This window comes from Lycium ferocissimum, chromosome 11 (genome assembly GCF_029784015.1).
Source record: "Lycium ferocissimum isolate CSIRO_LF1 chromosome 11, AGI_CSIRO_Lferr_CH_V1, whole genome shotgun sequence".
Classification (NCBI taxonomy): domain Eukaryota; kingdom Viridiplantae; phylum Streptophyta; class Magnoliopsida; order Solanales; family Solanaceae; genus Lycium; species Lycium ferocissimum.
Window position 1 is genome coordinate 10,602,891 of NC_081352.1, and position 18,289 is coordinate 10,621,179.

An 18,289-nucleotide genomic window follows, 5' to 3' on the forward strand; every position below is an offset into this window, starting at 1 on the left:
CATATGTTTAGTACTCTATTAGAGGCTTGTAGATACGCATGTGTGGGAAGTATGGTCGTATGGTCTCCACGTATATTCATGTATATGTACGTATATGTATAAATATCTTTTGTTAACCGAAAAGCTTATGTTTATAAAAGTGACTATGTTCTAAATGATGAGATGTTTTCATGAAATTGGACAAGAATTGTGAATGAGAGTATATAGACAATAGCATGAGCGGTATGCGGTGGTTAGCCCCGGATGCCCGTCGCGGCCCGTAGTTCGGGTCGTGACAGAGTCCTCCCCTGACGTTAACACAGGTATATTATCCGTATTCTCCTATGATGTTTATGTATTGATTCATCCGGGTTCTACCTTATCATATATCACTCCTTATGTTGTTGGTCGTATTGGGGTGAAACCTGAGCCAATCAAACCTTTTGAGGTGTCTACTCCTGTTGGTGACCCGGTAATAGCTGGACAAGTTTATAAAAATTGTGTGATTGTGGTATGTGATCGTCAGACTATAGCTAATTTGATTGAGCTGGAAATGTTAGATTTTGATGTGATTATGGGCATGGATTGGTTCACCTCTTGTTATGCTAATGTGGATTGTAGAACAAAAATGGCTCGATTCTAATTCCTAGGAGTACCAGTGCTTGAATGGAAAGGTAACACAGCGTCTCCAAAAGGTAGGTTTATTTCCTACCTCAAAGCAAGGAAGATGATTGCTAAAAGCTATATTTATCATCTAGTCCGGGTTCATGACACCAAAGCCAAGCCGCGGACTCTTCAATCCATCCCAGTGGTAAATGAGTTTTCAAATGTATTTCCAGATGAACTTCCAGGTCTTTCACTGGAAGAGAGAGCGACTTTACTATTGATGTGCTACCGGACCTTTGAACCCATATCTATTCCTCCTTACAGAATGGCTCCTGCAGAATTGAAGGAGCTAAAGGCACAACTAAAGGATTTGCTCGAGAAGGGATTTGTTAGACCAGTTTATCACCATGGGGAGAAACTGTCTTGTTTGTGAGGAAGAAAGATGGTTCCTCGCGAATGTGCATCGACTATAGGCAATTGAACAAGGTGACGATAAAGAATAAGCATCCGCTTTTGAGAATCGATGATTTGTTTGATCAATTGCAAGGTGCTACATGGTTTTCCAAGATAGACCTGAGGTCAGGATATCACCAGGCGAGAGTTAGAGAAGAAGATATCTCGAAAACGGCTTTCAGAAGCAGATATGGTCATTATGAATTTCGGGTAATGTCATTTGGGTTAACTAACGCCCCGATAGTATTTATGAATTTGATGAATAATGTGTTCAGGCCTTTCCTAGATCTATTTATAATTGTGTTCATCGATGACATCCTGGTATACTCTCGATCAGAAGCAGAACATGCAGAACATTTACGTACTGCCCTTGGAATCCTTCTAACTCGTGAATTATATGCCAAATTTTCAAAATGTGAGTTCTAGTTGAATTCTGTAACTTTTCTGGGCCATATCATCTCAACTGACGGTATCCGAGTAGATATTCAAAAAATTGAGGCTATGAAGACTTGGCCAAGGCCTACAACACCTACAGAGGTTCGTACCTTTCTGGGATTAGCAGGCTATTATAGAAGATTTGTGGAAGGGTTTTTTTCTATTTCAGTACCATTGACGAAGCTAACTCAGAAATAAGCAAAATTCCAATGGACCGATGCTTGTGAGCGTATTTTCCAGGAATTGAAAGATAGATTGACTTCAGCCCCAGTCCTAACACTTCCAGAAGGATCGAAAGGCTATGTTGTTCTTGTGATGCCTCCGGTGTTGGGTTGGGCTATGTATTGATGTAGCACGGTAGGGTTATAGCCTATAATTCCAGGCAGTTTCGGAAACATGAGAAAAATTATCCGACCCATGATCTTGAATTAGCTGCTGTTATTCATGCGCTAAAGATATGGAGACATTATTTGTATGGTGTACATGTGGATATTTATACCGATCACAAGAGTCATCAGTACATTTTCAAGCAAAATGAGTTGAATCTACGGCAGCGGCGATGGTTAAAGCTATTGAAAGACTATGATATGAGTAACTTATATCATCACGGGAAAGCGAATGTGGTGGCCGATGCGGCTAGCCGTAAATCCATGGGCAGTCTGTATGGTGTTCAATCGGAGAAGAAAGAATTAGTCTGTGAGCTCCACCAGCTAGCTAGCCTAGGAGTTCACTTAGCGGACTCGGGCAATGCAAGAGTTACTGTTCATAATCCAATTGTTTCCTTCTTAGACATGGAAGTGAAAAAGCGCCAATATGAAGATCCCAAGTTGAGTCACTATAGAGATGCATTTCCTCAAAAGGAAGGTTCACCATTTGAGATTTCTGCAAATGGGATTCTCAGGCATCGAAGCAGGCTATATGTTTCAGATGTTATAGGATTACGCCGCCAGATTCTGGAAGAAGCCCATTACTCTCGATATTCCGTTGATCCAGGAGCGATAAAGATGTATCATGATCTCAATTCAATGTATTGGTGGGACGGCATGAAGAAAGATATAGCAGAGTTTGTAGCTCAAATGCCTAAATTGTCAACAAGTGAAAATTGAGCATCCAAAGCCAGGAGGATTGTTGCAAGTTATGGAAATTCCAACCTGGAAGTGGAAAGTAATCAACATGAATTTTATTGTAGGTTAGCCCCGTTCTCGGCATAAGTATGACTGCATATGGGTAATCGTGGATAGACTTACAAAATCAGCTCATTTTCTACCAGTCAAAACTACATTCTCAGCAGAAGATTATGCAAAGATGTATCTTCGAGAGGTAGTGCGACTTCATGGTGTCTCAGTATCCATTATCACAGATAGAGGGGCATAATTTACAGCCAAATTCTGGAAGTCCTTTCAAGAAGGTTTGGGTACTCAAGTGAGGCTTAGCACAGCATTTCACCCACAGACAGATGGACAAGATGAACGCATTATTCAGACCTTGGAGGACATGTTGCGGGCATGTGTATTAGATTTCGGAGGTAATTGGGATGATCACTTGCCACTTATTGAATTTGCATATAACTACAGCTATCATTCCAGTATCCAGATAGCCCCGTACGAAGCTCTATATGGAAGGAAGTGTAGATCGCCAGTTGGATGGTTTGAAGTAGGAGAGACACAACTAATAGGTCCAGAATTGATTCAACAAGCGGTAGAGAAGATCAAGCTAATCCGAGACCGGTTGTTGACAGATCAGAGTCGTCAGAAATCTTATGCAGACAATCTTCGATGAGACTTGGAATTCTAAGTTAATGATCCGATATTCCTGAAAGTATCGTCGATGAAAGGTGAGATTTGGCAAGAAGGGTAAGCTCATTCCCCGGTATATTAGACCTTATACAATTGTGCGCAAGGTAGGCCAAGTGGCTTATGAATTAGATCTACCTCCAGAGCTCGAATCAATTCATCCAGTTTTTCATGTGTCGATGCTCCGTAAGTGTGTTGGAGATCCTTCCAGAATTGTGCCTATAGATGATGTTCAAGTTATTGAGAAATTGGCTTATGAGGAGATATCCATTTCCATATTAGATAGGCAAGTGCGGAAGCTCAGAACCAAAGATGTACCCTCAATTAGGTCTTATGGAGAAACAATAATAGAGAGGAGATGACTTGGGAAGCAGAAGAAGAGTTGAAGACTAGATATCCACATTTATTTCCTCCCCCATAAGAGGTTAAGGATGAAGCTCAAGATGAGACACCATTGTCCTCAGGTATATAATGTTTCTTTTGATGCTTTCTTGGTCGTGTGTTGCCATGATTTCTGTTGTTGTTGTTGTTGTAGCCCTGTGAGGCAATATATATTGGGTTGCTATGATAGGATGGTAGTGCCATATTACAGGGGAAACTGTGGCGAAATTTTTGTAGAATACCCGAGAGCTTAACATTCGAGGATGAATGTTCCTAAGGGGGGGAGAATGTTACACCTCGGACATTTCGTATTGTTGTGCTGTGAATAGACTAATACAAGCTTAAGGTGAACATGAAGTCCATATGACCTTAAAGAGGGTATTTGGTAGCTTAAAGGGTATACTACAAGATATTTTAAGTGATATGAATCGGTGAAACTAGGATCGTCGAAGGATGTGAAGTACAAGTTATGTTTGGGAAGATTTAGCAATTATCGAGTTAGTAATTATTTATTAATGTCTTGAGGAGAAGCTAAAGGGATCCTTGGATGGTTAATGAAGTGTTACACAAGTGCCAAGAAGGTTCCATAAGGATTTGAGATCAAACGAATCGACGAGAACAAATTCGGGAAAAAGTGAGTTGTACGACCACTTATACGATCCGTATAACTTTATACGGTCCGTATAACAATAACAGAATGGATCAATTTCTTGTGGAATTATACAGTCACTTATACGGACCGTATAAAATTACACGGACCCTATAAGTGTCCGTATAACTCAGTCGGGTCACTTTTTCCAGATTTTTCTCTTTTTATATATATATGACCCATGATCATTTAATTCATTTCCCACATTCTCCACAAATCTTGAAAGCTCTAAAACATTCCCCACACCATATCCACACTAATCTAAAAGAAATCAAGGATTAATTACCTAGAATCAAGAGAATCAAGTGAAGGAAGGCTCACTAGGGTTTGTAGAAGTCAAGATTCCCTTTGGTATTGAAGTTGGGGTTTCTCTAAAGTGAAGTATATTCATCCAAAGTTCATCCTTACATGATCAAAGGTGAGTTTTACATCTATTTTATGTTATTAAGAGTATTTGAGTGGTTGAATGACTTGGATGAGAGAAGAAAATAGAATATGAACTCAAATATGGAAATAATGAGATTTTGAGTAGTAAGTTAACTTGAGTCATGATTCTTAGTATCCTATGAGTATAATCTTGTTATGAATGATACTAAGGATGTTGAGGAAGTATTATATGTAAATGAATATGGTGTTGTGTTGTAATTATGGTTATGAATGACTTTGAAAAGGAGTTTTAAGGATTGAACAATGTTTAACTTGAAGAAGCCTATTAATTATGATATTATGGATGTTGCTATTGATGTTTGGGAGTTGTGTAGTATATGGAGGAAGTTGGCGGAACAAAGGAAATGCTACCCAATTTTTGTTAGCTCTTAGTCGCTTTAGTTTAGACTTAAGCATGTTTTAAATGGTCTAATTTAGCACGAATTCTCTTCAATGTAGAGTTGTGAGCTTGGAAGGAGAACGATTAGTCATTAAGAAGACATAAATGTATGTTAAGGCTAGTCCCTTTCTTTCAAAGGAATGACTTCTATATTATGATTTTCTCTCTATATTTCCATGAACTTCTTACATCCCAAAAGATGAAAGTTAAAGATTCTTAAGAGCTTCTTATGAGAAAGAGATAAGATGTGTTCTATGATAATGATGATGATGATTTTACTTCTAGAGATTCCAAGCTTATGACTTAATGCTATTATAAGCTTAATGATATTATTTCATAATTTCCTTAATGTAATTCATTGTTGTCCATCTCACCTCATGATACTAGTTCCTTCACGGTGAGACCTAGCAATGATGTTTGATCCATAATATAATCGGAGGTTACCGACCTTACGTAACTCAGATAGAATTACAGCTTTTACTTGAGCTCTCATGCATGCTTTATGTTATGTATATGTGACTTTACACCGTGCCTAGTTGGGCGGGCAGACACCACTATGATGGGTGTAGTGGGCGGCTATAATGATAATTACACCGTGCCTAGTTGGCCGGGCAGACACCACTAGTGGGCGGCATGCGATGGTTACCCCAGACGCGGGAGGCCCGACCGAGACCTAATGATGATCACACCGTACCTATATGGTCGGGTAGTTTATGTATGTATATATATGATATGATGTTATTTTAATATAAAAGTTAGCATGCATGACTCCGCCTTAAGAGGCAATCAGTTACAGGTTATCTCTTCATCTTATGCTCTCTTATTTCTTGATTATCTTTGTTATAGATGCCGTACACACTTAGCACATTGTTTGTACTGGCGTCCTTTCTTTTATGGATGTTGCGTTCATGCCCGCAGGTAGACAGGGAGATGGCACATACGCCTAGGAGCTTTGTCAGCAGATATACAGGAGCACTCTACTACTCTGGAGTTGCTGCTTATTGGTATATTCTTTTGTGTATATATTTAGGGTATGGCGGGGTCCCGTCTCGTCCTTATGATTTCAGTACTCCAGTTAGAGGCTCGTAGATACATATGTGTGGGTAGTAAATGTTTTATGATCTCTTTAGCGTATGTCTTGTATATTATTTTGTAGCCTCGTGGGCTTGTACATATACGTATATTTTGAGGAGTAATTGAAGATCGTTTCATGATAAGTTTGTGTTGGGAATGGTATATGTTCAGGTTGAGTTTGATGAGAAGTCTGACAGGTGGTGCTCGGTATGCTAGCTCCGGGTACCCGTCATGGCCTCTAGTTGGGTTGTGACAATAGCTTTGATGGAACCTTTCCAACAGGCTAGGAATGTTGAAATCTATAAAAGGAAATTGGGAATGAAAATTGCTGGTGCAAATAGTACTGGCAAAATTTGGTATTTTATTTAGGCCAATGTAGATGTGCAAGTTTTGTCAGATACAGCTCAGCAAATCTCTTTAAAATCAGTGCTTCTAGATCAGAATAAATCTTTGGTTATTACTTTAGTTTATGCTAAATGTAATGAATCAGAGAGGTTGCAATTATGGGATGACCTTTATCAGGTGGCAGACTCTATTAATCTTCCATGGCTAGTTGGAGGGGATTTTAATGTGGTTTTACATGAAGATGAGAAGATAGGTGCTATTCTAATCCAACGTCAAGACTATGAAGATTTTGCTTTTTGTGTAAATTCTTGTGAATTGATGGAGACCAGTTTCAAAGGCAGTCCTTTTACTTGGTGGAATGGTAGAGGAGGTTCAGACTGCAACTTTGAGAAGTTGGATAGACTTTCAATTAATCAACAATTTCAGCAATGGTTTGCATAGGTAGAAGTTGAACATCTCACAAGGACAGGTTCAGACCATGCTCCTTTGTTCATTACTTTAGGAGAACAAAGTCAGGCATATATTAGACCTTTCAGATTTCTGAAGTTTTGGATTGAGCATCAAGGTTTCTTGAGCATAGTTAGGGATAATTGGTCAAGTAATTTGGATGGCAATCCTTTTATGTTGTTTAAACAGAAACTGAAGCACATAAAAAAGATTCTATCAGCATGGAGCAAAGAAGTTTATGGAGAAATTTTCAAGCAGTTGATTATTAGAGAATAAATTGTGAGGATCAAAGAAGAACTATTTGAAGAGGATTCTTCTCCTTTGAACAGAATGGTGCTTCAACAAGCACAAGCTGAACTAAAGAAGTATTTGCATTTTGAAGAAGAATTCTAGAGACAAAAGGCTAATGTTACTTGGTTTTCTGAAGGAGATAGAAATACTAGATTTTTCCATAATTTGGTAAATGGTAGAAGGAAGAGATTGTAGATTAAAAGAATTCAGAATTCAAATGGAGATTGGGTAGAAGATGCTGCTCAAGTGGCTGTGGAGGCTGAAGAATTTTTCAAAAAAACAGTTTTCTCAGGAGCAAGAAGCTATGGATTTTAGCTTACTTAACCATGTTCCTTACATGGTGTCTGAGGAAGATAACGAATTATTAGTTGTTGTTCCTAATGCTGATGAAGTCAAACAAACAGTTTTTGCTTTGAATGGGGATAGTGCTTGTGGTCCTGATAGATTAACATGTACTTTTTTTCAGGCTTGTTGGAATATTGATGGTCCAGATGTGCTTAATGTGGTTATAGCCTTTTATGAAGGTCACACTCTTCCTAAATCAATTACTCATACAAATTTGGTTCTGTTGCCAAAGAAGCAAGATGTTCAGACTTATGCAGACATAAGGCCAATCATCTTGAGTAACTTCATTAATAAAGTTATATCAGAAATTGTTCATGGTAGATTGGAGGGATTTTTGCCAAGGCTTGTTTCACCAAATCAATCTGGTTTTGTGAAGGGGAGAAGCATTATTGAAATAGGAAATAGTTCTGTGACTTAGGAAATAGTCACATACATAAGGAAGAGAGGAAAACCAGCAAATGTAATCATCAAGTTGGATATGGCAAAGGCCTATGATAGGGTGTCCTGGTTGTTTTTTATCAGAATTCTTAACAAAATGGGCTTTTCAGAAGGTTTTGTGGATTGATTTGGAGACAAATAGCTAACAATTGGTATTCTGTGATGATCAATGGTCAGCCACATGGATTTTTTCATTCAACAAGAGGGGTCAAACAAGGTGACCCTCTATCTCCATTACTATTTATACTGTCTGCAGAAGCTCTGTCTAGGGCCTTGAACAACTTGTTTGACGATCCAATGTATAGAGGTTTTGGCATGCCTAAATGGAGTGAAAATCTAAATCATCTGGCATATGTAGATGACACCATTATCTTTACCTCAGCAAATAGATATTCATCGGAATTAGTAATGGAAGTGTTGCTAAATTATGAGACTGTCTCTGGACAAAGGATGAACAGAGATAAAAGTTGTTTTTACATGTATAAAACATGTGCAATGAGTCTAGTTCAAGATGTGACACAAATAACTGGTTTTACAAGAGGTGAATTTCCATTCAAGTATCTAGGATGCCCAATATTTCATAGCAGAAAGAAGAAGACATATTACAATGAGCTGATAAAGAAGGTGAAGACAAGCTCAAGAATTGGAAAGGAAAGTTGATGTCTTTTGGAGGTAAAGCTGTGCTCAACAGTGTTCTTCAAAGTATGCCAATGTACTTGTTGTCTACCATGGTCCCTACAAAGTATACAATTCAAGAGCTACATAGGATATTTGCAAGGTTTTATTAGAGTAACAATGAAGATAAAAGGAATAGACATTGGTCATCTTGGTTAAATATGTGCTATCCAAGACATGAAGGTGGGATGGGATTCAGATCATTATTTGATGTTTCAAAAGAACTCTTTGCTAAGCTATGGTGGAGGTTCAGGACTAGCTGCACTTTATGGTCCAAGAGGCAAATTCCAACTCTGGTAGGTTAGAAGGGAGGATCTCAGCTGTGGAAGAAAATGCAAGAAGCCAGGGATGATATTGAACATGCCATTTAGTGGGAGCCTAGAAATGGATCATCTAGCTTCTGGTTTGATAACTGGACTAGATTAGGTCCTTTAGTTAAGTTGATTCCTACTGGTTTTCATCTCAATGAAGATATTGAAGAAGTGAAAGAAGTTATGACATATGGAACATGGAACTTTGATCTGCTGCATCACACATTTCCTGAAGATATTGTTGAGCATGTGAGGTATGAGCTAATTATCAATGAAAGGGAGATAACAAGTGACAAGGCTTGGTGGTTATTGATAAGTACAGGCAAATTCACAGTGAGTAGTGCTTGGGAGGCAATTAGACAAAAGAAACAGCATAGCTAGTTTTTCAAAATGATATGGACTAAGGGCTTACCATACAAGATTTCTTTCTTCCTATGGAAGGTCCGGCATCACAAACTACCAATGGATGATGTTTTAGCAAGCATTGGTATAAGTATGGTTTCAATATGCAGATGTTTTACCTTTCCCCAATAGGAGACGATGACTTACCTGTTCCTAACAGGTGAGTTTGCATCAGATATATGGCAGATTTTTTCTTCAGCAGCTGGAGTATAAGTGTCATTTGTGCAGATTAATCAAACAGTCTCTAAATGGTGGACAGCAAAATGTGGTGCCCAGGTGAAACCTATCTATCAAGCTGCTCTTGTAATCATCATGTGGCAGATATGGAAAAGAAGGAACACTATTCTTCTTGGAGGGGTGATGTTAAGAAATAAGGTGATTTTTTAGATCAACAGGAATTTATGGCAGCTGGCAATGTTCAAGTTCTCATGGTTAGATATCCCTCACAGTTTGCCTCTTTTGGTTCAGTTTTTGGAGAAGTATAAACCACAAGTAACAAGCAAAGCAGTAGCATGGAATTGTCTTCCTAATGATTGGTATAAGTGTAATACAGATGGGGCATACAAGAGTAGCACAGGTCAAAGTTCATTAGCATTTTGTATCAGGAATAGTGAAGAAAACTTAGTGCATGCATGGGCAAGAATTATACCAGAGGCATCCTGCATTGTTGCTGAAGCAAGAGCAATCCTAGAGGGGTTGGAGTATTGTGTTGCAAATCATTTGCTTCCTCTGATAGTGGAAACATACTTACTCTTGATGACAAAAGTATTGAATGACGAATGGGAGATACCTTGGAGGATTTGTATGATGGTGAATTTGATACAAGATTGGAGGAAGAAAGGCACCATACAGATTGTCCATGTACTCAGAGAAGGCAACAAATTGGCTGATTTTTTAACTAACATGGTTGTTCATTTTGCAGGTACTTTTCACATAGCAAACTATCAGGAACTTCCTTCAGAGGCTAAAGGAATTCTAAATGCTGATAAACATAATATGCCTAGCTTCAGATTCAAGAAACAACATGTTAGAGAACCAGACTGAACTACAAAGGATTGAGAAAATGCATGATCACTGATATCATGCATGCAAGAGATAACAGTCAAGTTGGAAATCTTCTGTCATCGGCTCATATCTGTAAACTTAGTTGCTAGTGTAGTTCTATCCAATGTGTGGTATTAACTTTTAGTTCAGCCTATTGGAAGAACTTCCTTAGCAGCCTAGAATATGGTATGTTAGCTGATTGTTCATAATCCCCTGGCCAGACAAAGAAGTATTCAGAAACTACGCTTAACACTAAGATTGACTAACACAGCCTATCTATGTTGGAAGGATTCTTCTGTTGGTATACTGATTCCATGACAACCTGGTGAGAGCTTTGAGGTGATTTGAAATGGAATCAAACCAAGACTGGATTAGCAGCAGTAATTAATTCAATATTAGTGTTTTGATTAATGTTTCTAATCTATTGTGAAGCACTTTTGGCCTTTGTTCTTGCTTTTTATTTTTTGCTTCTGTATAGATTTTCTTATGAATAAAACACAACCAGTCTCATACTAGTTGCTTTCATTAAAAAAAAATGAAGAAACGTGGTTGGGCTCTTCGCCCAATAGGTTTATGCAAGGATGGCCCGAATGGCCCCAGAAGGAGTTTCACATGCAACACATATGGATAAAGATTAGTAACTAGCCTAAGTACTTGAACAATATGTGATTAAACGAAATTGCAATAAACAAAGCAGGCAAACACATAAAACTAAAGAAATAAACAAACAGGCCTCGGCTAGATAATACACGGATCAGAGTTCAAGGCCCAAACAAAACTACTAAAGCAGAACTAAATAGATCGGGCTTAATATATATCAAGTTTAACATATCGCAAAGGCCCAAAAAATATAAAAATGAAGCAAGCCCAAGAACGAGATCTTAAGAACAGTCTATAAAATAAAGGGATACATGTTACATATACATAGTATACTTGCTCATATACACTGAATGTATACAATGTTGAATATACTCTGCATGTTTGAGTACATCCCTTTGTATACCGCAGAAAACTAATCGCATAAATGAAGAAAACAGGAAAAAAGGAATCATGATTAAGAATTCAAGACTTAGAGGGTATCAACAAGCAGGATCAAAGCAACAATAAGCAATGTGCAGGTGCAATATTTCATGATATACGGATCCCAGGTCCGACAAAGAATTATAGCAGCTAAGGTATAATATGGGACATGCTCTCAACTGATTCACGAGATGCTTTCAAACAAGAGAGTGACCAGGTTCAGAAAGGGATCACATAGCATGCATTTGGTATATTTTTACCAATCATTCAACACAGACTTCACAGAATACCCACATGGATCACAAATACTGCAAGCTAAGTTTTAGAATCCTTTTAACCCTTTCGAACACACTCTGAGACTTAGTATACTAAACCAGTCAATCAAAGCACATAGCATAGACTTCACAATAGAGTGATTACAAGGACATACATGGGTCATGGTCACTTATCAAGCCAATTGGTATGTCACAAACTCAAGCATAGATCTTATATTTTTGCAAACAAAGTCGTTTTTACATCAGGCAAATGCCCTTTTAGTCTTAAAGAGGCAATTTTTCAAATCTAATAACACAAAGGTTCCTTTTTATGATCAGCAGAATGTTGAGAATACAACATTAAACTCAAGCAACAACTACAGAGAGAACAACCCTGTTATATCAAAATAGGGGTCCTAAATGACTTTAAACATTTGAACAGGATACAGGCATGCTTCAAGTACCACATCAGTTTTCTAGGCTGATCATGAATCAAATAGGGAGTTAAATGTGCTAGTCATGTTGTCCCAACAAAATACTTATGTCTTTGCTTTAACATTCACATAGGTTATATTGAACCAACCAAACAGACATAAATGGAAATTTAGCACAAACAGTCGATAAGATGATCAAATATAGGTAATTTAGACCCAGTTAGCATGCTTAACAGATTTTAAGTCAAAATATACTATCTAGCAGGTGTTCTAACAGTGAACCACAAAGACTCAAGCTTTAAAATGACATATGAAGACTAGACAGTGCACAAAACCAAAACACATTTACATGGCATTATTTCTGGCCAACCAAATGAGATGTGGGTCAAACAACATGGATACCAAGTAAGGTTTAAATAGTTCATAACATGGTTAAGCTCAACTAGGCAAGCAGCAAGAAAAAAAGGGCTGGACACTCAACACTTAGCATATTTAAACATTTATAGTACTAATGTCCTACTTAATCAAAACATAAGACTACATAAATGCATTAATAAGCTATAAACATGAATATATTACATGCCATAAAGAATAGTAGACAGGAACTAAGCTAACACATGCTGATAATCAAACTTAGAACTAACAGTGCATTAAATCAAGTCATTATCTATTGTATTGATCCATTAAGCCAACCAAACCATAAATAAAGTATGCTTAACTGAAAAAAATTAAGTCAATACAATCCTATAAACATGCTTATTTAAACAGACTAAGCTAACTTAATACATAAATATCTTAACTAAACAGGATTAAACCAGCTAAACACAAAACATGCTTGACTACATAGACTAAACTACATAAACATGCTTTTACTAACAAACTAATTAACACATATACACATGAACAGGCTTAACTGAGCTAAAATAACATCAACACACAAACACAGATAGCTTAAAACTAAAAGTGCAAAAACTAAAAAGGAGAGGGAATTACCTCTTTGATGTCAAGAATGAACTTGGAGATTTCTTTGCTCCTCAAATCACAACTCAGCCAACACACAGAAGAAAAGAATTAAAATTTTAAACTTAATAAAAAATTAAAGGTCTTAAGCATAAATTTCTAGAAACCCTAGGTATTCGATTTTTGAATATGCAGAGTGATATTCGTTGTCCCGTCTCTGTAAAATGCAAAGTGGGGGTTCTATTATAGAACCCCATCGAGTAAATCCACAAATTAAGGGTCAGATTTGACTCAAATCGAAGTCAATCTATGGGATTCTTCATGAACCAACAATAATCAAGTATTAAAAATCAAACAAAACAAAACCCATTAAGGATTCACAAAGCTTTTTGACTGTTGTTACACAGAAAAGCAAGAAAAAATAGAGAGAGGGGAGGGATTATACCTCGTTTGGTTGAGTTGTGGTAGAAAGAGGGTGAAGCATTAATTGCTTTTCCCTAAATGGTTGAGCAAGCTCTGTAAAAAATAAAAGCGTACTGCGATTTTGCCATAAACATCGATGACAAGGAGAGAGAGAGATGGCGGCTAGGGTTTCCTTCAAAGGAAACCCTTTCTCCTCTCTTAAGGGTTGTTTGGTATGAACGAAAGGTATAAGGGTATTACCCCCCCCCCCCTTTTCAACTGATATTGGGCCGGGTCTGGTCCTAATTGGATTGGCCTGGCCAATAAAAAATAAAGGAGAATGGGGCCTGGTTCGATATATACATATATGCACGGTATACATGTGCGTATATGTATACACATGTGTATATCTATGTATACATGTATATGGGGAGGGGCACACATGCAACATTTAATAAGTGGTCAAAAATTGAAACAATGTATCAATTAATTATTTCAATCATGACCATAGTATAACTAATTGGCCGAGTTAAGGCTCAAATTTGCAAAATTTACTTAAACCATGAAATAGATTATTGCAATTATGGCCATACTTAATTCAATCAACCAATTAAGAACTAATTATGCATCAATGACTTTATTCATTTACAACCATGAACTTGGTCATTTCAATTATGGCAAAATTTATTCTAATTAAAGTTAATTTGCGACAATGTCCTTAATAGAATTTAAACTATGAATTTGGTTATTTCAATTATGGTCAAAATTAAACCAATTAAATGATTAAGGGCTAATTTTGCAATAATGACCTTAATTGACTCATACCACAAAATTGGCTTTCAATTAAGGCCATAATTTACAACAATTGGTCATTTCAATTGTAGCCACTATTAATCACATAAATAAACAATTTACGGAATTAATCACAAGTAAACACTCAATTAAGTGAATATGCAAAGATTAAAAATTGAGAGGTAAAAAATGAATAATTCATTTAATTAATCACATTCCTTGAACTAAACATAGTAAAATACTTGCCAATCAATTTTTGATAACTTGCACAGTTAAAATAAATAATTGTTGTAAGTTGTTTTTCTCTTGGTTAGATTTAGGAAATATTGTAATTGTTGCAATGATACGTAAAAACATGTAAATTAATTTACAAATGATTTATACTATTATAGAAATTATTTTACCAAATGAAATGGTAAAATATTATCTGAGTAATTTTATAAAAAATCATTTTGACTTCTAAAAATACATATTTCACTCTATTTAAAATCCAAGAACTCTGGGTAATTAAAATAAATTATGGAAGGTCAAAAATTAGGTGTCAACACCTCTCTTGCTACTCCATGGACCCAAATCATCAACACACAAGAGTATGCACAAAATAGCCCGATATAAACTCATATACAATGCCTCTCTACAAGCCCCAAAACCCCCACCGATCTCCATATCATAGAAAAGGTAGCACGATTCCTGAGGCCTTCGAAATAGTTTTGGGTAAGAAAAAGGATATTTCGGAAATAAAGTGTTAAAATTTACTAAGTTTTAAGTACTAAAAGGAGGATGTAATGAAGCAATTTGGTTTTAATTTGTCCAGTCTTGAACATTTTGAAGACCGAGGTTTTTGCTTTAAGACAAGAATTCAGTTTTGCTTTTCTGTGTGTGCAAATGAAGGATATAGTGATAATAACTCATGGTCTTTAATTTGTCTAGGATTAAAAATGGAAACAAGTAGGAAAGACCCTATAAAGCTAGTCTGAATAAAAGGAAAGGATAAAATGGATAGAAAAAAGGGAAAAACAGTAGTTGTTTGGCTTTGACCTGTGAATTGTCTAGTCCTTCTTTGATATATGCTAAAGGGTAATAAAGGGACCATAAGTGTAGATTGGGGGGGGGGGGCTTGAAAACCACATGGATAAAAATGGGGAAAGTCTTTTAAGACATCTTAGGAGAGGATTGAGAAAGGATCAAGCATTACTTGACCCATAGTATCTTTCTTCCCAAATAAGAGATTGTCATGGCATTCTTCCTAAGCCTATGGGGTATAGCCTCCTACCTTTTCACATTTGATATTTCCTGGCCATGTTGTTAAGTTAACTGGGTCCTATAAAAAAATGAATCTCTTGTGCATCTATTAATTAACTTGGTCTTATTGTGTCTGCTCTGGTTTGTCTTAAGGGAGGTGGTTGACTAGTTTAGATGATATATGATAATATGAAGATTGTGGTAAAACTGGAAAGAGGAAAAGGCTTCTTTTTTTTTCAAAAAGGAAAACCGTTCACTTCAAAAATAAGGCAAAAAGAGTTTTTTATGAAGATAACATGATAATATGTAACAGATTCTTTAGCATTTGGTTCAGTTAGGCTCATGGGTTAGATCTTCATGTAAATTCTGTGTGCATTTGATGTGGTTCCAACTTATGTGTGAAAAATGGTTTGTCTTCTCCCTTATTTTAAGTAATAGTAGGACCTTTAAAATATGAAAATTAGTAGCTTACATCAATTTAAGGCAATAATGCAGTGTCTTAGGGGGTATATTTGACCCTTTCTTTGTGATACTTTGGACAACAAGTCATGTTTCTTTCCATTTTTTGAGATGTGTTCTGAGTTCATTAGTCTAAAAAAATCTAAGTAGATAAAGAACATAATTTGGTCATGTTGGATAGATGTGTTCTCCCCTTTGTGCAGCATTAAAAACAGCTAAGAATATATTGTGCTTGTCCAGTTTTGAAGCAATGAAAACTAAGAGTAGGCCAGTCTAAATCATGTGCCTCCCTTTAAACTCAACTTGGGTTTTTCTACATTAGAATAGAATCAAGAGCAAAGATCTGAAAAATTCCAAACTCTGAACTTAAAAAATGTGAAACCTCTGTGCATTCATGGGACTTTGGATTTGCGACTTGCTTAAGTTATGTGTGAAGGTGTAACTGTTGTACCTAAGGTTGTGTTATTCTACATGGAACCATTAGGATTTCAAAGTCTCTTGGCAGTTCTCTCACAGTTGATCTTGGCTTGGTTTTCATTTTCTGCTTGTGTCTCAAACTGGATTTCGTTGAGAAGTAATATGGCACCATGTTAGTAGATGGTTGTTTCAACAAAAGAGTTTTTATTTTTACCTATTAGGATTTGTCATATCACAACTGTTTGGATTACAGTTTGGTTCCTTCTGTTTATTCTTTGTATTCTCTAGGGGGATCATCTAGAATTTGGAACATAATTTCTAAAAAATGACAAGAACCTTTACTTGAATTTCCCATAAAATGTCTAGGCTCATTTGAGGATTATACTTAGATAGTTTTACATGCACTTTATGAAGGCCAAATCTATTGTGACTGTACCATGTTTAGAGCTGGTTTTCCTTATCCTTGTGTGTCTTTATACTTTACCACATCTACTTGATTCAATATTGTCAAGAATTATATTGTTCCTATGTGATTGCCAGTGTTGTGATTATTTGGTTTAAGTTTAGTCTAGTCCATACTGTGCCCATACAGATTGCTTTGCTTTCATGCTCAAGTCAATTCATCTCTTCTCTCCTTGTCTTCATCTGTTCTAGTTGACTTATAATTTTTCAATGTACATGTCTATTGGACCTATCTTATCTATTCTAAGCCATGTGTGTGTATGTGTGGATCTGTGGCTTCCATGGTTATTGTTGGTTGAGATGGCACTTTAGGTGAAAGGAGGGTCTAGTTTGAGCCTTCCCCTGGTGACCAGCCATGCCGGAGGTTCATGAAACCTCTTGGAACTTGTGCGGCATCAAGAATAAGGGGGTGATGACTTGGCCTTCCCACCACCTAGGTTTGGGGTTTGAGTTTAAGGACATGGAAAACACATATGCCCATCACATAAGCTTATGAATAAATATGATATGTTGCTGGTATACGTGTATATTTATGAATAGAATAAGAATTGTAAACAGTAGTGCATTGTGTATATATTGTGTGTATATCATGTGGATGATAGGAACAATAAAATATAAACTAACCGGGGTCTTTTGTTTTTTTCCCTCTCCACTGCATGGTCACTTGGGCCAAGGTCCAGCCGCCCTATTAGGTCAAAAGCCCAATAGGGAAATTCTTTCAAGTCTGTCGAGTCTAAAAGAAAGAAAGGGAAGCTAATATATTGAAGGCCCAGTCATGGATAAAAATGACATGAAGGCCGAACCATGGGTGAAAATAGTTGGGGTTTGGTACACCCTAATTAACTTTCTTTGTTACATTTTCTATATTTGTTTAAATTGTTTTCTTGTATTGTATTCGTTATTTGTAAAACCCACAAACATTATTGGAACCCTTTATGTTGCAAATTAGGCATCTTAGACAAAACGGTGAATATGCCGTTTAGATTGACTTTAGCACCTAAACACTCCTTTGAAAATCTGGGAAAAAACGCATATTGATTTGAAGACTTAAAATGGAAGGCAACTGTTTCTCTGGTCTTAATAAATAATTAAAAAGGTTTTTCGTAAAAGCAAAAATGGCATAAACAACTTGTGTAAAATTAAGAGGATAAATAGACTAGGCAAAAAGGTCTTTTCTTAAAAACTATTGAAGCATGTCTTTTTTCTAGGTTTTTGAGTTAGTAAAAAATTGATATTTCTAGGCCATAGTCCACCTGCCTTTTTCTCTCAAAGAAGAACGAATGTTCACTAAAATGTTTTTTGGGCTAGAGCCCATTTGGTTTGGTATTTTGAAAACAAATAGTGTAGGTCACT